At 39.4% G+C, this 23,987-nt stretch overlaps 1 pseudogene; it reads left to right on the forward strand.

Annotated features, from left to right (window-relative positions):
* Nucleotides 1–20,945: 20,945 nt before the first annotated feature.
* Nucleotides 20,946–23,612, forward strand: LOC104674558 (annotated as a pseudogene).
* The last annotated feature ends 375 nt before the right edge of the window (nt 23,613–23,987 follow it).

Here is a 23,987-nt window from a genome sequence, read left to right on the forward strand (position 1 = left end):
AGCTCTTGGAAAGCCAAGGCCAGCCAAGAGCATGTGTAGTCTGGTGACAACCCCCTTTTAAGCTAATTTATCCAGAACCCTGATTTCCCTCACTTCTTGCTCATTCCTTCTTTGACCTATTGCATTTCATGTTGAGTTTTTCCATCAACATGCTGCAACTGTCAGTCAAGTGAGCATTTTTTAAGAACATGTTGTACTGAGAACCACGTAAGCATTGAATGCAGATAAAGCAGTGCTACCTCAGTTTTGCTGGAAGTAGACTTCTTTGATAGTTTTCTTTCTTTGATGAAGTTTCTGGATTTTCATGTTCTAAGTGGAAATACTTTCTTTTGTTTGTTTGTTTCATTTACCTTGGAGCCAAAGTTTCTGTTCCTGGTGGTCGGGAAACTGCCTGCCGGCCAACTGACTTGAAGGAAAACTGTGGTATGGAGCTCTGCTTGAATTTTTTTTTTAAATATTTTATTTTTTTCTTTGAATATCATCAGCTTACTTGTCTGGCAAGGGCAGAAGCCTGGGGTTGGCCTGAACTCTGCCAAACAAATATCAAAGTGTATTTAATAGTTAAATTTGTGCCTTTTCCCTTCTTGCTGCACCCATGTTGTCACTTAACCCCCAGGAGTTATTTATTATCTTTTTGTTAAAGTCAGGCTCATTTGGGGTAATGTGATGACTGTTTAGGTTTACATGACCCTCCTCTCCTTTCCCTACCCCCAAATATGTATATATACATATATATAATATGTATATATTTTACCTATATAAAACATATATATATATACACATATATGTATCTATATTCCTTTGTTTCTTTGCCTGCTTATACTGGCCATAAAAGAGGGAGCTGCCTTCAATGTATAAAGTATAAGAAGAGTGCCAGGGAATGCCATACTGGAGGCTTTTGGATCTGAATTTGGACCATTTTCACTAAAGAGAACATGAGTTTTGCTCAGCCCTTTCCTCACAAGAGGGAGGGCCTGGTTCCCCAGACTTCTCCACGTGCTCACTTCATAAGGCCAGCTTTGGCCAGACTGCCGCAGGGGCCTGAGGAACTGACTCTGGTCCTACCTGGTTTCAGTTAGAGGGTCCTCCTGTTATTTTTCCATTTAAAAAGTATGTCCTCAGAAAACTGTACTGGAAGGATGAGTGGCAGGAACTTGTATAGTTCAGCTGCCAACACTTTGGAACAGATTAAAAAGGGAATCTTTTAAATAAAAACTTATAAAAATAAAAATAAAATAAAAATAAAAAAAGAAAATGTATGCCTGCAAGAAATACACCTTTCTCTAATTTATTATAGTAAACTTAACTCCAACTCCAAATCTCCATCTCACCAGGCCAGAGGGAATTTCAGTCAGACATCCAGGCAATGAGTCTCCTCCTAAAGATGCACCAGAATTGAGAAGCCTTATGTGATACCAGGAATGGCAGTAGGGACTATTAGTCCATTGTGACTACTGATGCTATCCTCATCTATCAAGCCCATTGTGATCCCTTGAGATACGGTGGCCTTCTGTGTCCATGTCATGCATGGGCCCCAAGAATCTTTGCTTAGGGTGGGACCCCTGGCGCCTAGATTCTCACCTTCATAGGTTGACTACATGGCCATCCCCTCTGAGCTACTGCAACCTTCTAGGATGCTCCTCTGAAGCCAGGTGTGGGTTCATGATTAAAGTGAGGCACCATAATTGCTGGAAGCCTCCCTCTACTCTCTCCCTCCCTTTCCAAGAAAAAAAAAAAAAACAAGTATAATCTTGTTTTTCAGTTTAGTTGTTCCAAAAGAAGAAGGAGAAATTGGCTCCCAGAAGCTTCTATTTTCCACATAGTTAAAAACTTTGGAATCTCTGATTCCAAGGCTCACTAAGGCCCTAGCAACCTGCTTTCAAGGGAGAAGAAAAAATAGAGAACAAACATTAATTGGCAGTCAAATTAATTATCCTGCCACAGTGATGAAAAAAACAAAATGCCGGAAGAGGTAACATTCATCACCTTGAGCTTCTTCTCCAATCCTGACCCTGGCACACACCCCAAATCCAATGGCAAGTGGGGGCTGCCTGCTGCTTACAGCTGCCTCCCATCCGTCAGTAGATCCAGAGTCATGCAGTAATATGGAACTGTGGGAAAGCTTCTGTAACCTATGTAGATTAGCCACATGAGGAGGGAAACACACCATCCAGCCATTGTCCCCCAACACCACCCCTGCCAGCAAAATAACTTCACTCCTACTCCTATCAGGCCGGAGCTCACCATGACCTGAACCCTACCCACATTTCAGCTCTTCCCTTGCCTTATTTTCCTGGATCTCATCTCTCATAGGCAAAAGCATCCATTCTTTTTCCTTCCAATCTCCAGCCCCACCCACTTCTGATGAGTCTGAGTCCTCCCTAGGGCAACTATATGAGATGCTCAGTGTGAGAGGCCATGGAATCCTCCTGAGCACCCCTACTGCAGGCACCTGTAACTCCGGTTCCCTGTATGCACAATGATTTAAAAGGGAAAGAGCATGACAGGAAGTAAGGAGCAAATATGGGCAAAGCCCATGCCAAATTTCCAGGCTGGAGGAGAGCTGTGAGAGCCTACAGTAGTTGAAAACCCATTTTAAAAGGTTGAATTGGTTGATTGACTAATGGATCAATTCAGTGACTTTATTCAAAAATTGTATAAGCGTGGCCATGTGCTTACCACTGTGCAGTCGCCTCTGAAGGAGACAAAAAGCATAACATAAGTTTTTAGTCTTCAAAGGGGTTCCACTTAATATGGGAGAAAGGCTATACACACATACAGCTAAATGCCAAAAATGATAAAGACAACAGCTAATATAAATTGAACACTTATAAAATGCTGAGTGGTGAGGCCAGGCACAGTGGCTTATGCCTATAATCCTAGCACCTCAGGAGGCTGAGACAGGTGGATCACCTGAGGTCAGGAGTTTGACACCAGCCTGGCCAACATAGTGAAACTCCGTCTCTACTAAAAATCCAAAAACTTAGCCAGGCGTGGTGGTGAGCACCTGTAGTCCCAGCTATCTGGGAGGCTGAGACAGGAGAATTGCCTGAACCCGGGAGGCAGAGCTTGCAGTGAACCAAGATCATGCCACTGCACTCCAGCCTGGGTGACAAGAGCAAGACTCCACCTCAAAAATAAAAAATAAAATAAAATGCTAAGTGCTGCACTAAATATTATTATGCAAAAGTAATATTTCATTTATTCATCAAACATCCTTATATGGTAGGTATCAACATGCACCCCATTTGCAGATGGGAAAACTGAGGCACAAAGTTTTTTTTTTTACTCAACCAAAATTCGATATATAATAGTCTAAACTGACAAGGACAATTTATAACAGTTCATTATACTTTTGTTTCTGATAGTAAAAAGGTAGAAATTACATAACTGTCCAAAATTAAATGAATGTTAAATTAACTATGACAGCCATACAACAGAATACTGTATAGCCATTACACTCTTGTATTAAAAAAAATTATACAGAAAAATTTTATCATAAATGTTAACTTATAAAGAATAGAATACAAAATGTGTATTAGACAGAGAAAGAGAAAGGGACAGGGAGAGAAGGAGGGAGAGACAAAAGGAGGGAAGGAGGAAAAGAGATCAGAAGACGCCAGACACAGTGGCTCACGCCTGTAATCCCAGCACTTTTGGAGGCTGAGGCGGGTGCATCATGAGGTCAGAAGTTCGAGACCAGCCTGGCCAAGATGGTGAAACACCGTCTCTACTAAAAATACAAAAATTCGCCGGGCACGGTGGCACGCACCTATAATCCTGTTACTCAGGAGGCTGAGGCAGGAAAATCACTTGAACCTGGGAGGTGGAGGTTGCAGTGAGCTGGGATTGTGCCCTTGCACTCTAGCCTGGGTGACAGAGGAAGACTCTGTCTCAAAAAACAAACAAAAAAAGAGATCAGAAGAAATATATCAAAAGGTTAATGGAATGTCAAAACTTTTCAGTCTGTCCATTTCAAGTATGTGCGACTTACTGCGTGTCAATTAGAACTCAATGAAGTTGTTAAAAAATGTTAATAGAGCATTTCTCTGTGTTGGAATCATATATGATTTTAATTTTCTTATTCTCTTTATTATCAACATACTTTAACAGGAATATTCATTAGTTTAACAATCATGGGAAATTACATGGTAATTTTGAAAAGAGTTTATGAAAAGGGACTCTGGGAAGTAATATTGGAAAAGAAAATTCTGATTTAATTGCTATGGGGTGGGACTGCTGTATATTTTTGCTTGTTAATTCCCCAGGTGATTCTAACGTGCAGTGGGGGGTAGAAACCACAGACGTACACAGAGCACCTGGCCCAGCAGCTGGTCTGTAGTTGGTATTTGATAAATGGTGGCCATCACCACTATCACCGTCATCACTGTTGTTATGCTCTTCAGCATTATTGGCATATTTACATTCTCATATTAAGTGAGAAAAAATGCCTAGGTGGAGCAGATGGCTCAGGCATTGGCAGATTCATTGGAAACATCAAGGAGTAATCAGGTGTTGGAGTTGGTGATATTTTCCTGTCACAGACTCTGTCAGAGGCTTTCATTTTCCCAGGCCTGTGGGATTAGTAATGCAGAGCACTTCCAGACTATTAGTGTATAAAACTACAATGTAAAAACTTTTTACTAAAATTAACGATGCCAGGCCAGCCATAAAGAAATTCATCTCCCAAGTGACAAGCTCAGCAGAGCCGCACCAACTTCTGTAACAGATGTCTAGACAATTTGACTTTGAAATACATACCCTAAATCTGAACAGCCTGAAGTTTCCCAGCCAGTGCCCAGCCAAAGTTCAAAACAAGAGACCGAGCAGGAATAGAGGATTTGAAGATTATAAATAAACTTATTCATAGGGAAAACAGAAAGTATAGCAAGCTAAAAATTGATTGCCCAGAGAGGATGACTCATCAATGAGACTATAAAAGACCATCTTTCAGTGATCACACAGCAAGACAGTTCATTGTCCTTAAACATTAACTGCCTGTCACACCAGGCCTCCCACCAGCAGGCTGCAAAGCCCAGAACTGGCCTTGTTAAGCATTGTAGACATCCCCACCCAGCAAAGAAACAATCCATTTCTCCTCGATCTCTTTGAAGCCCCACATGCCAGTGAATATATCTGAAATCGGTGCCCTAGATTCCTAGTGTGTCAGCCATTCGAAAGGATTTGGCCGGGGTCAGTCTGACCTGCCTGATAATGTTAAGATATTACACTTTTGATTAAGCATTTTAGGGCTAACAATCTCAACAGGTGAATGAGGTCAAGGCAAGAGCAACCCGAGACAGTCTCTAACTGCTGAGGAGGCACTGGGAAAGCCACTTTTCTTGCTTTCGTTGTGTCTTTTGAAGGGTGAAAACAACACAGAACAATCCAGCCAGGTCATTTATAAAACTGCTTTCCTGCTACCTGCTTCTGCAGCATAGTAGGTGGGTTTTCAGACACAAAATTTACCTCTAAGGCCTTGAGATTTACTACAATGACAAATCTCTAAATGGCATTGACATTCTAGGATATCATGAACAGTACATTATTGTGAAGAAAATCAACAGAGATGCCACTCATTTGACAAACATCTCCCACGCCCTGACTATGAAAAAATCACTGGAGTTGGGAGGTAAGGCAGACCATCAGTCCTTTCATTAAGGATAAAGGCCTGGTGGGAGGTGATAGGGTGAGCTATGAGCCTAAGGAGATGGTTAGAAATGTCACAGTCACACAGGAAGCACAGGTAAGTGGCTAAATTGTTATGAAAAGGGAGAGGGGCCAGGTGTGGTGGCTCACGCCTGTAATCCCAGCACTTTGGGAGGCAGAGGCGGGTGGATCACCTGAGGTCAGGAGTTCGAGACCAGCCTGGCCAACATGGTAAAACCCTGTGTGTACTAAAAATCCAAAAATTAGCCAGGCGTGGTGGCGAACACCTGTAATCCTAGGTACTCAGGAGGTTGAGGCAGGAGAATCGCTTGAACCCAGAGGGCAGAGGTTGCAGTGAGCCAAAATGGCACCATTGCACTCCAGCCTGGGCAACAAGGGCAAAACCCTGTCTCAAAAAAAAAGATAAGGGAGAGATGACTTCCATTTGGTAGAGTGGGTAAGAAGAGACTTTAAGCAGTTGATGGTATATGAGCTGGGCCTTCAAAGATTGATAAAATGGAGGTCATGCAGAGATATTGAGGCCTCGAACCACAGAGATGGTAGGGTCCTTTCAGAGAGCCTATACCAGCATGAGACCAGCAAAGCTTAAATGAGGATCAGAAGAATGCCTACTAAAAGCTAGTCAAGGATCGTAAGTAAGTCGCCAAAGTAGTCTGAAAACCACCGGGGAGGAGCCAGTTAGGGAAAAAGTCACACAATGTATGTACAAGTGATAGCAAGCAACAGTGTCCAATATACCTTCTGAGATACTGGCTGGCAAGGGCTGGTAAAGAAGAAAAGGAGGTGATCAAATATATTCCAGCAGACTATGATGTGCTCATTTTAAATGATGATATACATATGTATTTATCAACATTGAAAGGGTCCTCGATATATTAAGGGGAAAATAAAGAAGGTTAAAGAATGTTATATACAAAATATCATCTATGTGTATAGCAAGACGAACCCTACTCCACTAACCCATGTGTGCAATAAATACCTCATTTCTTCACAAGTTGTATCTAACTTTGAGCCTCCAATTTGGCAGAAAGTTTTATGTCAGTCAATAACAGAATGTCTTTCACATCCCTACAGCTGCATAAGAATTTCAGAACCTTAAATGGTACACACAAAACAAAGTACGACCTCTACTCTTCAGCCCATCGTCCTCTCCACCAATCATTGTCCATGCCTGCGTCCTCCTTGAAGTTCACCTGTGCCAAGCGTGTAACAGGAAAACCCAAAATAGCAGTAGCTTAAACAACATGGGGATCTAGCTCTGTCATACAAAACAAGTCTGTAGGTGAGCAACCTAGAGCTGATATGACATCTTCTGAAAAGGACCTTCTCTTTCTACCCCACCACCCTAGAACATGGCTTTCACTCTCAAAGTCAGCTCATGGCCCAAGGGAGCTGCTTGAGCTTCACCATCATATCCTCATTGCAGATCAGAAAGAAGAAGACAGGGAGAAGAAAATTCTTCCTTGAAGTCCCACACAAAATAACCTTTTCATTACATGACTGCAAGGGAGTCTGGGAATTATCTTTATCCCAAGTAGGCATGTGCCCATCTAACATGAGGTTCTGTTACTAAGCATAAAGGAGAAATTAGATGTAGAGGTAAACAAGTAGCTCTCTCTGTCACAGATGTATAAGGAGAGAAGAGAAGAGGAGTGACAGCGGATCCTTGACGGTCATCAACATTTGAGAGATAAGCAACAGACAAGGAACCCATGGAAGGACTGAGAAGATGCCATTATAGAAAGACACTGTGGGAGATAAGGTGTCAAGAAGGGTGAAGGGGAAGGTTTTTAAGCTAGGGGGATGGCTAATAGCATAGGATAAGACCTACACTAGAAAAAAATGATCATTAGCAATAATTCAATTGCCCAAAGGAAATAGACAATTGGAAAGCAAAACTTCAGAGACTATTTCTTTTGTTATACTCTGTCCGGGTACCCAGGATCACCCTAAAATCAATAGTTACATACATTCCATCTATGGAATAGATGGCCCAAAGGGGCTATTCTGCCATGTTAACATATCAGATGAGGCCTCCATACCTACTAATGCTTACAGGCCATAGCCACACAATTCTGGTGCATTCTTCATGGCTTTGCCTTAATTGCTCTTTGAATTCTCATGGTTTTAGGAGCACAAATACACAGATCTTCATATAAGAGATGATTAGACCAGATTCAGGAAGAAAGTCAAGCACCTATTCATAGTGCAGCATGATAAGAAAAATAACTAACATTTATTAAACATGTATTACATACCAGGCACTGTGCTAACCTCTCAATGAATATTAGCTCTGTGTTTGTGTGTGCATGTGCACGTGAGCATGTGTGCCTATGTAATTAATGTTTGTATGTAATTAATTTTCAAAATGTTCTATGAGGCATGCTTCCCCAACCTCTTTGATCTTGGACTTCCCATGCCCCAGAACTGGGAGGGTTCTCTTCCTGGCTTGCAAATGCCTGTCTTCTCATTATATCCACACATGGCATTTCTTTGTTGCATGCACACAGGGTGAGATCCTGCGCCTCCACCTTTTTTTATAAGGGCATTCATCCCATAATGAGGGGCCCACTTTTATGGTCTCATGGTCTCATCTAATCCTACTTGGCCCCCAAAAGTCCCCACTTCCAAATACCATCATACTGAGGATTGAGGCTACAACATATGAATTTTAGAGCGACACAAACATTCATTCTAAAGCAAGCAGATATTCTTATCTTTATTTTAAAGGTGAGAAATCAGAGGATAAGAGAGGTTAAATGGTTTGCCCAGAAGCAGAGGCCATTGATTCCCATGTCCATTGCTGCTTCTGCATACACTGCTGCCTCCATAGCAACAATACATTTTACCAAATTTCTTATTATTTTTAGGTACAACTTCTTCTTCCATGCTCCAGTTTTATCTGTCACCCTCTGGGCTATGATTAGTTAGAAACCTAATTAGTGAGCTAGTGACAAGGAGGGTTTACATAGAGCAGATCATTATTTTCTTCCCAGTGAAAAGCAATTCAGAGGGACTTGAAGGTCAGGGGTTCTCCAAATCCCCTGGATTCTTCAAGATATTGATCTGGATGATAACAATAATGGCTAAACATTCATTGGATACTTATTTTCTACATATTTAACTTGTATTAATTCATTTAATCCCCACCTAATGACCTCATAAGGTAGATATTATTATCCCTATTTTACAAGTAAGCAAAAGAGAAAACTGAGGTACAGAAAGGCTAAGGTTGCTTTTGCAAAAACCAGTTAGTGAATGCTAAAATTTAAATTTGAGACCAAGCAGAATGACTCTGGAGGCTGCATATTAACCACTCTGGTGCAATAATTTCTTTAATTAAGAAGGAAAGGTGGGAGAATGGGTTATTTGAAAGGGCAGCATGTCTGAGCCCATCACCCCTCAAGAAATCTCCACTAAAGGATCAACTCCCGAAAATTCTTCTCAGGGGTTCTGCTTCTCTGCAAAGGTGAAGGGCCATAAGATCTTCACCTTCCCAAACATAACGTGCAGAAAACTTCCCAGGGCCTTTGACATCCAGGTTCCCAATAATGTAAGTAAATGCAGGTGGTGGGGTCTGACTACCCAGTAACCCATGAACCATTAATTGGAGTATTTTCAGCTTCTAGGGAGCAATTCCAACTGCAGGGTTCTCTGTAATGAAGTCCTGACCAATTAGCTGGTATGGGAGCGGGGGCATATTTGAGAATTCAGTAGGTAAAAATAGCATTAAAATAATTCAAGCCAAGAAGAAACTTGACTGATGAAGCAGTATGTCAGGACATCTTCAGTCAGTCAATCAACAGGCTTAACTGAGGCTCCAGCACTCATGCCTAGAGGACAGGTGTTAGTATTAAGAAGGGATACAAAAGGAATAAAAGATACACATGGTCTCCTCCCTCCATGAACTAATGATCCACAATAAACCTCAACGGTCCAGGGTAGTTGGCAGGAAAGATGTTCTGGTCAATAAAATATGCTAGTTAGTTTGGCAATGCCACACAGATCATTCAAGGACTGTTAATTTCCTAGAATTAGAATAAAACAAAATAGATGACATATTTTTTAAAAATCAAAAAGTGAATAAAAACATCAAGAAACTTGTGATCTTCTCTGGTATCTGTACGCCCAGCCTTCCTTTTCAAATGTACTCCCTTAATCCCCTTCAATAAATCCCTTACCATCTCTTACTGATGAGCAAGAGCCTCATCTTCTCTCCATGTCCAAGCCTGCCAAAACTCCTGACAGGAGAGACTCTGCAGGTACTGAAATGTTAATACAGACAATGTGTTTTTACATTTAATGATGTTCAGACCCTTGAATGAAAGATATGCATTTCCATGGTGAATTTTGGTCATTTGTAAATTAAATAGGGAAGGTTTGGGAGAGCAGGCAATACGAAGTTTTTCTTCGTATATCTCAACATTGTTTAAAAGGTTAAACCAAAAAAAAAACACACATTTTAACATGAGTAGGAAGATTAGATCAAATAAAATATACAGATAATCAAAAACAAATACTTGTCCATTTTAGTTTCAACTTCCTCAATATTTAACTGCAAATAATGGAGCTAGCCTGGGTAGAGATCATTCCCATTTTTATAACTCCAACGTCTAGCACAACACTTATAAACATTTGAGAAATGTTTGTTAAGCTGAACCAAAGACAATAATTGGACAACTTATTCTACTTCTTATCCTTTGTTTTTAATTTAATGGAAGCAGACTTCTTAATGAGAACTGAAGGGCTCAGAAGCAAAGTAGCAGTAAAAAAAGAAAATAGAAATCAAGGAATCTAAATAATCCCCAAATTGGGCAATCAGTCCCTGAGAAATAGAAAATTAACTATCATTCTTTTAACTATAATTACAGCCTTATTAAAACCAATAATCACTATTGAGCAAGAACATACAGAATATTATTTGAACTTGCCTTTTCATGAAGTCTCAACACATTGATTCCATATAGCAGAAGATGTTATTGGTGTTGATGGTATTAAAAATAAGTAATACTGAAATATTACCATCTTTTTTAGATGAAAATATATGCAAATTAAGGAGGAGAAAGGGCAGAAAAAAATAACTTCGAAATACGTAAAGTGCTCTCTACCTAAGGAAATATTTAGATCAAATAACCTTTTCACTTTCAGCAAAAGATGGCAGATTGGACACATGCATTTAATTTTCCTCTTTCCCTTAAGCTCTATAAAATTACAATAAAGGACAATTTCAAGTTGTAAACTCAAAACAACAATGGGAAAGAACAGAATGCTTTTATAAATTGGAAGTCAGAAAATCAAGTAAGTTAGTTATCTAGTTGACTAGGTCCTAAGTAACCTGAATCTAAGTCAGCAGGAAAAGAACAAAACAAATCAATTTATACCACAAACTCCCAAAAGGCTCAGACAGTAGTAGTGCCATGTATCTTTGGATATAAGGGCGAAAGTGAGGATAAAAATAGGATGCCTGGATGAAAAACTGTTTCAGAGAAAATAAGATGACACCCAGGATTTCTCTCCTTCACTCTATATAACTGGGTGATTGCCCTTCCCCAGCTCTGGTAGAAGACTAAAGTTTTATTCTCTTGAGAATGTAAAATAGAGGACTTCTGGACCAGGAGACACCATGCTCGCTAAGTGAAAGGGCACTGTACTAAAATAAGGGAAATTAGGTGAATATATACATACCAATGTTAAGGCCCTCAGACTTTTTCCTCTGCTTGGTTGCCAAAATGCTCGCAGCCAGATACATACACAAATATAAACACAGACACAGAGGACATAGGACGATCTTTCTTCAGAAATCTGACTAGTCCAAGAGAACAGACCTAATAAAACTGATAACTGATATCAGAGGCTTCCCAAGTGAATATCTGGGAGCCCAGCCAGATCTCCCTATACTGAAGGCCAGAGCAGACAAGATTCATCTCTTCACAGTTTCCAGTCTTCTCTACAGCCTCACACTTAAATATAAGCAGTCAAGAATTAACATATATTTGGCCGGGCGCGGTGGCTCAAGCCTGTAATCCCAGCACTTTGGGAGGCCGAGACGGGCGGATCACGAGGTCAGGAGATCGAGACCATCCTGGCTAACACGGTGAAACCCCGTCTCTACTAAAAATACAAAAAAAAAACTAGCCGGGCGAAGTGGCGGGCGCCTGTAGTCCCAGCTACTCGGGAGGCTGAGGCAGGAGAATGGCGTAAACTCGGGAGGCGGAGCTTGCAGTGAGCTGAGATCTGGCCACTGCACTCCAGTCCGGGCGACAGAGCGAGACTCCGCCTCAAAAAAAAAAAAAAAAAAAAAAAAAAAAAAAAAAAAAAAAGAATTAACATATATTTGAGGAACGCTCTGTATGAAAGACAAGAGACTATAATGAACAAAAAAGCAGATTGTGAGCTACGAAGAAGAAGAAGAAAACTTCAAAAAATGTTGTAATCAACCATTAGGGAGATAAAAGAATATGCTGCCTCTGTAAAACAAGAAAGGTATTATTCCATTTTTAAAGGAGCATTCAAAAACAAAAAAAATCGCTCTTAGAAATTAAAAGTATGACAACAAAAATGAAAAATTCACAGACAGGATGGAAAGTAATTTTGAGGCAATGTTACAAAAGAGAGAAATACAACAGAGATGGAAAATAGGAAGAAAAATAGATAAAAATTTGTGTATCAATCCAGGATTTTTAGCTTTCAAATAATAAGAATTCCAGAAAGAAAGGAGAGAGAAACAGAGGAGAAAAAATCGAAAATATAATTCAAGAAAATCCCTCATGACTAAAAGACATAATTTTCTAGATTGAAAGTATCCAGTACAAGGGATAAAAATTATCACACATCCAGACATATATCATCATGAAAATTCTGGAAGACAAAGAGAAAATACTACAAGTCTTCAGAGAAGGGATAAGAAACAATTTTCATACACAAGATCAAAAATCAGGCTGGGCACACCTGTAATCCTAGCACTTTGGGAGGCTGAGGCAGGCAGATTGCCGGAGCTCAGGAGTTCGAGACCAGCCTGGGCAACATGGTGAAACTCCCATCTCTACTACCAAAAATTAGCCAGACATGGTGGCACGTGCCTGTAGTCCCAGCTACTCAAGAGGCTGAAGCATGAGAATCACTTGAACCCAGGAGGTGGAGGTTGCAGTGATCTAAGATCCTGCCACTGCACTCCAGTCTGGGCAACAGAGCAAGACTCTGTCTAATAAATAAACAAATAAATTAATTAAATAAATCACTATGGCAGTGACTTATTAACATCATCTCCTACATATAAAAGATAATGAAGGAATACCATTAAAATACTGATGGAAAAAAATTTTCCAACCTAAAATTCTATACCCAGCCAAATTACCAATTCAGTGTGAAGACAGAATAAAGGCATGTTCAGATATTCAACATTTCAAAATTTTGTATTCTCACATACCTTTTCTCGGGAATGTACTGGAATATGAAATGAAATGAAAATGAAAGAGAAAAATAAGAATGAATGATGAACATAATCAAAGGAAAAGGAAAGCCAGAGAATAGTGAAAGTGACAGGGAGCCTCAGCATGATGGTAAAGGGAAATGCAGCATAATAGCTGTACCTCAGGTCTAAAGGGCAAGCAGTACAGATCAGTGCAGACCCAAAATTCTAGGGGAGATTTTTTTCGAAAAAACAAAATTGGGATGGCCTAATATGTTTAAATGTATTGAAATAAGCTATGCACAACTAAGGAGGGTTTGGGGTTGAATTAGCAATTAATACATAGAAAGATAAGCAAATATATAAATTTTAAAAATATTAACAACTTTGAGAAAAATAAAATATTATAGAGGAAGCAAAATTAATAATAGTATACTACCTGGCTCACTGAATTTACATAACATAGGTTTAAGACTGTAAACACAGCAAGAGGAGAGAAGTTTCTACATATCTTATATATAGAAATAGTCATTACTTCCAGCATACGTGGTAGGTTAAATCCTTGTCTTACATAAAAGTAAGTAGCTAACATCAAAACTAAAAATTCAAGAAGTCATAGTACCAGCATTTTATTTAGAAACATGGAGGTGAAACACAGTTGCCTCCTGGGAATGCAAAATGTCAGGCTGTAAAGATGACCAGTCAGCTATTTCTCATTACAAGCTATGTAACACTCTGACTCTTTAAACCATGTATATGTATACCTTTAATAAAATTTTAAACTTCACAAAAAAAGAATTTCCTGACTCTAAAAACTGTGTAAATTTAGAATGTTGTCACCTAACAAAAATAACTGACAATTAGTTCAAATGAGCTACAAACTCTTCTGGTTTATATGCATTCACTTATTTAATGCAAAGCAACCCTATGAAGTCGATACTTTTATCTCTTACCATTTTTAATCTTTTCCTCAGAAATTGAGGCTTAGAGAAACTATCAATGTTCACTTAGTGAATAATAAAGCCAGGATTTCATAGAGTAGGGAGCCCCAGAACCTCCTCTTTCAAGTATTGTGTCTGGAGAATTTTAAGAAAATCTTTTCCCCTCCATAGGATGATGCTCATGAGAGTCCTCCTGTCTGGAACACTCTCCTCCATTCCACCTCATCAAATTAACTTCCATTCATCCTTCCATCAAGTCTTTCCTAAACTACAAGTCTAGGTTTGTCTTCTTTGTTGCATGTGCTTACAAAACTTGGTGCCCTCCTTCAGAGCATTTCATTATTACCATAGTCATATACTTCATATCCGTGATTAGTTATTTAGTATATATTATCTCCCCAACTAGAATTAGTGTTCCAGGAGGACAGGAATCACATCTGATTTCACTCAACACTATTGTCCTAACACCTACAAGAATAGATAATTGAATGAACAAACAAATTCATAAACAGATAATCTAAGTTCCTGATACAAGGTTTAATATATTCTCTCAGGGCAACCAGACTACCCTTTGTGGTTCTTGTCATCCCTAAGAATCTAAGCTTCCAAATTCCCCAGGGACACCAGATGACCCAAATCTTGGTAATACCAGCCAACATACTCTTTCAAAGAGAAAGATTCCCCTGCCTGCACAAATGACAAAAATAGCTTATTTGATTGTTTCATTTTGTTTTCTAAGGAGGATGGGTCGTTAAGGTTTATCACGAGTAGTGAAAGAGGTATTTGTATTCACTGAGCCAGGATTTTCTTTCACCTTCCCATCATTCTAGATATCTGCCTCTGACAAAAGGGAGATACTAACTACTGAAAGAATACGAAGGGACAGAAGTCAGCATTCTGAACTCAAGTCCTCTCTCAGAAGGTGGGAAATGATGAAGGACTGAATCACTTTTTAGCTGGATGCTTTGTTATCGTGTGTAGTTGACCCTTAAACAACAGGTTTGAACTGCACGGGACCACTTAGACACAGATATTTTTCAATAAATATTGAAAATTTTTTGAAGATTTACCACCATTTGAGAAAACTTGCAGATGAATCTTGTAGCCTAGAAATATTTAAAAATTTTGAGAGAAAGTTAGGTATGTCATAAATTCATAAAATATATGTAGATATTAGTCTATCATTTACTACCATAAGTATACACAAATCTATTATAAAAAGTTAAAATTTATCAAAACATATGCACACAAACACTTCAGACCATACATGGTGTCATTTCCAGTCAAGAGAAATGTAAACAAACATAAAGGTATAGTATTAAATCATAACCACATGAATGCAACTGTAGTACAATTCATATTATTGCAATTATTTCCTAGCCACCTTCTCTTGCTTTTTTTTTTTTTTTTTTTTTTTTTTTTGAGATGGAGTCTTGCCCTGTCACCTAGGCTGGAGTGCAGTGGCGTGATCTCGGCTCACTGCAACCTCCATCTCCTGGGTTCAAGTGATTCTCCTGCCCCAGCTTCCCGAGTAGCTGGGATTGCAGGCACACACTGCCATGCCCAGCTAATTTTTGTATCTTTAGTAGAGACAGGGTTTTACCATGTTGGCCAGGCTGGTCTCGAACTCCTGACCTCATGATTCGCCCGCCTCAGCCTCCCAAAGTGCTGGGATTACAGGTGTGAGCCACAGCGCCTGGCCTTCTCTTGCTATTGCAGTGAACTAGTGCCACTAGTAATGCTGGAAGTGCTCCCAAGAAGCAAAGTCATGACATTATGAGAAAAAGTTAAATTGCTTGATATGTATCATAGATTGAGGTCTATAGTTGTGGTTGCTCACAAATTGGAGATAAATGAATCCAGTATAATGACCTATGTAAAAAACGAAAAGGAAATTTGTGACACCTTCACTGCAGCTATACCAGCATGCACGAAAACCTTGTACTTTTTGCAAAATACATTTTTATCTCATATTAAAAATTCAGCTTTTACGTGGTTGCAGGATTGCTATAAGAAAGGCACACCTATGGTCTCTAATACGATTTGAGAAAAAAAGAAGTCATTATATTACAAATTAAAGCAAAAGGAAGATGAAGGATCTAAAGTTGGAGAATTTAATGTCAGCAAAGATGGTTTGATAATTTTTGAAAGAGGTTTGGCTTTAAAAATGTCAAGATAACAGGAGAAGCAGATTCTGCTAGCCAAGAGTCAGCAGACAAGTTCCCAGATGCCATAAAGAAAATCATTGAGGAGAAAGGATATTTGCCTGATCTGGTTTTTAATGCAGACAAAAGTGTTCTACTCTGGAAAAAAGAGAGAGAGAGAGAGAGAGAGAGAGAGAGAGAGAGAGAGAGAGAGAAGCAAACACCAGGATTAAAGGCAGGAAGAGATTGGCTAACTCTACAGTTTATGTGCCAATGCAGTTGGGTTTATAACAGGACTTCCCTTATCTATAAAGCTGCTAACCCCTGAGACTTGAAAGGAAAAGATAAACACCAGCTTCTAATCTTTTGGTTGTACAAAAAGAAGGCCTATAAAGTGAGAACCCTTTCTCTGGAGAGGTTCCATCAATGCTTTGTTCCTGAAGTCAGGAAGTACCTTGCCAGTAAGGGACTGTTTTTTAACCTTCTTTGAGATTGGACAATGCCCCAAGTTACCCAGAACGCCATGAGTTTAACACTGAAAAAATGTGGTATACTAGCCCCTAAACACATCTCTAATTCAGATCAGGGGCTCATAAGGACTTTAAGGCTCATTACACACAGTACTCCACGAAAATGATTCCTTTTTTTTTTTTTTTTTTTTACTATAAGTTCCGGGATACATGTGCAGAACGTCCGGTTTTGTTACATAGGTATACACATGCCATGGTGGTCTGCTGCACCCATCAACCCATCATCTACATTAGGTATTTCTCCTAATGCTATCCCTCCCCTTGCCCCTGACCCCATGACAGGCCCCAGTGTGTGATGTTCCCCTCCCTGTGCCCATATGTTCCCATTGTTCAACTCCCAGTTATGAGTGAGAACATGCGGTGTTTGGTTTTTTGTTCCTGTGTTAGTTTGCTGAGAATGATGGTTTCCAGTTTCATCCATGTCCCTGCAAAGGACATGAACTCATTATTTTTTATGGCTGCATAGTATTCCATGGTGTATGTGTGCCACATTTTCTTCATCCAGTCGATCATTGATGGGTATTTGTGGCTTGGTTCCAAGTCTTTGCTATTGTGAAAGGTGCTTCAATAAACATATGTGTGCTTGTGTCTTTATAGTAGAATGATTTACAATCCTTTGGGTATATACCCAGTAATGGGATTGCTAGGTCAAATGGTATTTCTGGTTCTAGATCCTTAAGGAATGGCCACACTGTCTTCCACAATGGTTGAACTAGTTTACAATCCCACCAACAGTGTAAAAGCGTTCCTATTTCTCCACATCCTCTCCAGTATCTGTTGTTTCCTGACTTTTTAATGATTGCCATTCTAACTGGAGTGAGATGGTATCTCGTTGTGGTTTTGATTTGCATTTCTCTGATGACCAGTGATGATGAACATTTTTTCATGTGTCTGTTGGCTGCATAGATGTCCGTGTCTGTTCACATCCTTTGCCCACTTTTTGATGGGGTTGTTTTTTCTTGTAAAAAGTTTGTTTAAGTTCCTTGTATATTCTGGATAGTAGCCCTTTGTCAGATAGACAGATTGCAAAAATTTTCTCCCATTCTGTAGGTTGCCTGTTCACTCTGATGATAGTTTCTTTTGCTGTGCAGAAGCTCTTTCATTTAGTTAGATCCCATTTGTCAATTTTGGCTTTTGTTGCAATTGCTTTTGATGTTTTAGTCATGAAGTCTTGGCCCATGCCTATGTCCTGAATGGTATTGCCTAGGATTTCTTCTAGGGTTTTTATAGTTTTAGGTCTTACATTTAAATCTTTAATCCACCTTGAGTTAATTTTTGTATAAGGTGAAAGGAAGGGGTCCAGTTTCAGTTTTCAGCATATGGAAGAGAAACCTGAAAGAGAGAACACCATAAAAATCTGGAAGGATTCCAGGATTTTTGATGCCATTGTTGTTTCAGAAAAAAAAAAAAAAAAAAAAGTTAAATCCTTCAGCTCAAAACCATAAATTTCTGCTGGACAAAACTATATACAGATGTTGTTCATTACTTCACAGGCTTTCTGACAGTGCCTATGAAGAAAATAACAAAAGAGATTGTGGATATGGCAAAAAAGTGGGGCATAAAGGGTTTCAAGATATGGATGTTGGAGAAATTCAAGAGCAAATAGACACTACACAAGAGAAATTAACAGAACAGGACTTAATGGAGATGAGCGTTTCTGAATCAGTGCCAGACAACGAGGAAAAAGACAGAAAAGCAGTGCCAGGAAAGAAGATGACATCAGAAAACCTGACAGAAGGGTTCTGATTATTCAAGACTGATTTTAACTTCTTGTACAACATGGACCCTTCTATGATACAGGTACTAAAACTAAAGCAAATGATTGAAGAAGGATTAATACCTTATAGAAACATTTTTAGAGAAATGAAAAAGCAAAAAGTCAGACAGAAATTATGACGTATTTCCATAAAGTTACACAGAGTGTGCCTGCCTCTCCTGCTTCCCCTCCTACCTCCTCCACTTGTTTTGCCTCTGCTACACCTGAAACAGCAAGACCAATGCTCCTCTTCGTCATCCTCTTCAGCCTACTCAATGTGAAGATGACAAAAATGAAGACCTTTATTATGATCCACTTCCAGTTAATGAATAGTAAATATATTATCTTTCCTGTAATTTTCTTAATAACATTTTCATTTATCTAGCACACTTTATTGTAAGAATACAGCATATAATACATACAACATACAAAATAGATAACATAATCAACTATATGTTAGTAGTAAGGCTTCTGGTCAACAGTGCTTATTAGTAGTTAAGTTTGGGGGAGCATCAAAAGTTATACACAGATTTTCAACTGCGCAGGGCGTCAGTGTCCCTAACCCCTGCATTGTTCCAGGGCAACTGTATACAGAAATCATCATTACTTCTGACTACCCAATTTCTTGTGGCAAAAGAAAGAAACTCTTCCAAACTGGTTAATTATAAACCAAGGAACAGAAATGATTGATTAGCTAGAATTTTACTTTTTAAGCAATAGCAGTAATAGCATCCTATCTTTCCATACTTAAACATTTTGTTTCTCCTGAGGGTCTTCTCTGATCATCCTTGTAAGATAAAATTTATTCATATCTGTCTTTAGGTGATGGAATTTACACATATGAAGAAAGGCTAGAGTATCTAGATATGGGCAATGCTGCTCTTATTTGACTAATTAGAAAGACCCATTCTAACCACCATATCATTTAGTTGCAGATAAGTGGTTTTCCTTGGATTAATACAAATTAGTTTGTCTCTTTATTTCTTAACTAGCTGGATATACATTTTTCCCTCTAACAGAAACACTCTATTCCATACAATTTAATAAGCACTAAAAGATTCGATGACATCTCACTCATCAGTGTTTTCAAAGAGTCTGCATACGGATGTGGATGTTTTGTCTTCTGTCATGTCATCATTAATGGAACTCAAAGACAGGCCTTTGGATGATGCTTTTTATTTCTTTAGGTCTGCTTTACAACATACCTAGACTGATGGGGAAAAGATTCATCAAAGACGCCATGATTTCACATTTCTTTGCCCTGACTCTGTCCTTTCTTGTCAGTTATCCTCCCAGACATCTGAGGCCCTGTGTGTCTGGTTGTACTCCTCTCCTCATTATCTGCTATTCCATTCTTGTCCATTGCCAGCTCAGGCTGCCCTTTGTTCTTTGGTTCTTTGCCTTTCATTCTCAGAGCCAAATATCAATACTGCTCACACTGATCCAAATGTTCAGAATCAAAAGTCACATTACCAATTCTTTCTGAATATGCTGTCCATTTTTAAAGTTTCTTTATTTACACTGACTCTTTTCACATGTAAGAAATATACACACATTTGCTTTCAGAGGCAAGTACACTTTGATCCTCCAAGAGATTGAAAAAAATGCCTACGGGTGCTGTAGGTTCATATTTAATGGCACATACAGACTTGACTTTCACTTCATTCCATCTTCATTTTAATCATTCATATTTAATGTTACACATACTTGACTCTTAGACTTTTAATCTCATACGCTGAGTGGTGCACAAATTAGTCCCATATTCCACTATCCAGCAACTTTTTATTATTTATCGGCATTGACTGAGCTATCATTGTCATCTATTCATTAGTTTTTGAAAGATTTAAGCCCTTTCTCATGTATAATCTAGCTGTGTTATTTATCATATTCTGTCAGTAACTCCTCTTTCTCGTGGTATCTACTTGCAGCAATAGATCATCTTCTGGTCTGAACTTCTCATGAATATAAGAACTGCTACTCTTTATCTACTAAGGTTAACTTCAATGGGACTCGCTGCTTGGCTAGCTCAAACTCTGTCATCCTACTAGCTAAGCAATGGCATCTCATCACTAAACAGTCTTGTGATAACTGTCTATTTCTGTAATTTTCACTGAAGAGAGCTACCAGGTGCCTCTCCAGAAACATTCTAGGAGAGCAGAACCAACCCTTTAAAGAAATGAATTTTATCTCATTTGGAAAAATCCTCAGCCCATTAGTTTTTGGCAGGACAGGTGCTACCTAGCAACGCAACCCCATTTCATGTGTTTTGAGGTTTCAGATAGAGAAGACCTGAAGTAGTGGTTACATTGTGTGCCTTTCTGTGCTTCATTTTAAATCTCCTGGAAAGTCTGTCCTCTGGACTGAGAACTTACACACAGCAATAAGCATCATTCACCCTGACTTCTTAATAGCACCAGATGCAAAACAAATCTGGCTTGTGAATGGCAGACTCAGCCCAGGACTGAACAGGAGCTGCATAAAATCAGAGTATGCTCCATGGATATCGCAATCAGTATGATGTTCTTGCACGAAGAACGTAATACATTTCCAACAAGTGGCTTATTCCTATGCCACTTTATTATCTCTTGGCATATTTCCATATGAGTACCCAATTAGGCCTGGAGGAAGGAGATAAAGCAAAGCCAATGGATACAGTAACCTCAGATTTAAAATGTCCACATATTCTTTAGTTTGAATCATGGCACACACAAAGAAGTTCCTATATTTGGCAAAAGAAGAAAATGTGAAAATAAGCAGGGGGGAGGAGCAAATATTCATTTTAAGAAACAGCTAAGGCTCTGACTAGAACATAGATAGAATCTAGTCTAATTCTTTCCATATAGCCAGCCAGTGTTCAACAAACATTTGTTGCAATGGAGCCTTTTTTGAAAGCTGTATTGTAGACAGAGTTCACTTCAATGATAAGGAAAATAAGGCTCACAAGTGGATCCACAGGGCAAGCTCATCGAGGAAGGAAACAAACTTTGTATCCCCTCAGTGCTATGTAAAAGGCAGATGATCAACAAATAGGTATTGAACAAATGGACAAGTGAACAAACGAATACCCGAATCCTTCAGTGACCTCAGCCTTCCAGCACTGCCTGCACCAGACAATCATGCTTAAAATGAAAAGCTCCATTCCGATACTATTAAAAAGTTTGAAATTTTCTATCATAAACTTAGATTTTATGCTTCAAGCTGAGAGTGTTTTTTACTTGGATAATAGCACCTCCTCTGGCTTTTTCCTCCCTTACATAGACATTTTGGCCCGTATTTACCCTCTATGATGTAGCAGACACAGGTGTTGCTACAAATTTCGTGTTGCACTGCACTGCAGGACTTGCAGCATGTTCTATCATGGAACCACGTTTTGACCTTAATAAAACACAGCACCACACAGCATGGCATTCACTATAATCTAATTAAATACAATGCCAAGGGAAATATGTCACTGTGATGGTGAAACACACATGCTATTTCCTTCTTTTCTCCATGAAAGGGGCAGCTAAGGCATAATTTAGGAAGAAGGTATTCAACACAGTGAGGTTCTGCAGCTTGCCAGCAAATCAAAAGGAAAAAAAAATGAGGATGTAGGGGAGAGGACACAGAGAAATATGAGGAGGAAGGGGAAGATACAATACGGAATCAGTAGTATTTCTCCTCTTTTTCCCTACTTAAACCAAAATCTCAGAGAATTTCTGAACTTAAAGATTTGAGAGAAGCAGAAGTGTCTCTCAGCAATGAGTAAAAAGCAAAAGATCACACACACACAAAAAAAGACTTGTTCTTACCCACATTATTGGCCTACTTCTAAAAGAATTGGTTTAAATAGTCCCCCCCAAAAGAGGGAAATTTGTTTTGCTTCCATCTTAACAAAGAGTTAATGCAAGAACCATCACCAAGAGTCAGGATATCTGGGTTCTTGTCCTGGCTCCATTTTTAATGGATTGAAACCTAGAATATGTCAATTCGCATTTGAGGCCCTCAGTTATCTTATTTAAAAGACAATAATTAATTAGTTTAATTATCAATGCTAAGATTCCACCACTGATTTTACATAAGAATACCTACCTATTTGCATTTCTGTCTAACCTAGTCAATCTGAAGTTTCTGTTAGGGTCAGTAAAAGCTGTATCTTACAATACAGGTATACATAAGGAAAGGATAATAAACATAACACACAACAAGCACAAGTCCCCAATTTCCTCACACGCTGCAGCCTAGAATACTTGGACAAATGAAGGAATACAGTACTTGCAAAGTTGATTTATTGATGGTCAAAGAGCAAGCTAGTGCCCTCCTTCTGGCAAGCATCTCCAATCTCTCTGAGGGGGTCTTGAAGTCCCTTTCTCAGCTTACGGGGGAAAAAAAAAACCACACACACACACATGCCTTGCTCCTCATAAAAAGAGAATGGCATCTTACTTCCATGAACTACCTTTAAAGAATCCTCTCTGTCAGATACTAGAGGTAAGCTCAGGCCTAGTTTAAGCCACCTTTTAACATGCCATGTGAGGGTGGGTATAACATCTCCTTTAAAAATGGGGGGCACAAGGCCCCCACCACCGCTCCAGCGCTGTGCAGCCACCCCCGCTGCCGCCTGTCCTTAGCCACCGCCCTGATGACCTCGTCCACCTGGCAGGTGCGCCACAACTACCACCAGGACTCAGAGGCTGCCATCAACCGCCAGATCAGCCTGGAGCTCTACGCCTCCTGCATTTACCTGTCCATGTCTTACTACTCTGACCGCCATGATGTGGCTTTGAAGAACTTTGCCAAACACTTTCTTCACCAATCTCATGAGGAGAGGGAACATGCCGTGAAACTGCAGAACCAACAAGGTGGCCGAATCTTCCTTCAGGATATCAAGAAACCAGACTACGACGACTGAGAGAGCGGGCTGAATGCGACGGAGTGTGCATTACATTTGGAAAAAAAAATGTGAATCTGTCACTACTGGAACTGCACGAACTGGCCACTGACAAAAATGACCCCCATTTGTGTGACTTCATTGAGACACATTACCTGAATGAGCAGGTGAAAGCCACCAAAGAATTGGGTGACCACGTGACCAACTTGCGCAAGATGGGAGCACCCGAATCTGGCTTGGCAGACTATCTCTTTGACAAGCACAACCTGGGAGACAATGACAATGAAAGCTAAGCCTCAGGCGAATTTCCCCATAGCCATGGGGTGACTTCCCTGGTCACCAAGGCAGCGTATGCATGTTGGGGTTTCCTTTACCTTTTCTATAAGTTGTACCAAAACATCCACTTAAGTTCTTTGATTTGTACCATTCCTTCAAATAAATAAATTTGGTACCCCCCCCAAAAAATGGGGGGCAATGGTCATCTACTGTCCTTAGCTTTGGGCTTTAGTTAAAATCCCAAAACAACAAGAAAAATCTCATTTAAAATCTGGTTAGAAACATCTTACATTTTAAACAGCCCAAAGATAGTTTGTTTGTTTTTCTGTTTGTTTGTTTTTTACCAGATCCCCTCTTGTAAAAAAAAAGAAAGAAAGAAAGAAAGAAAGAAA

The sequence above is a fragment of the Rhinopithecus roxellana genome, chromosome 17 (genome assembly GCF_007565055.1).
Source record: "Rhinopithecus roxellana isolate Shanxi Qingling chromosome 17, ASM756505v1, whole genome shotgun sequence".
In the NCBI taxonomy this organism is placed as follows: domain Eukaryota; kingdom Metazoa; phylum Chordata; class Mammalia; order Primates; family Cercopithecidae; genus Rhinopithecus; species Rhinopithecus roxellana.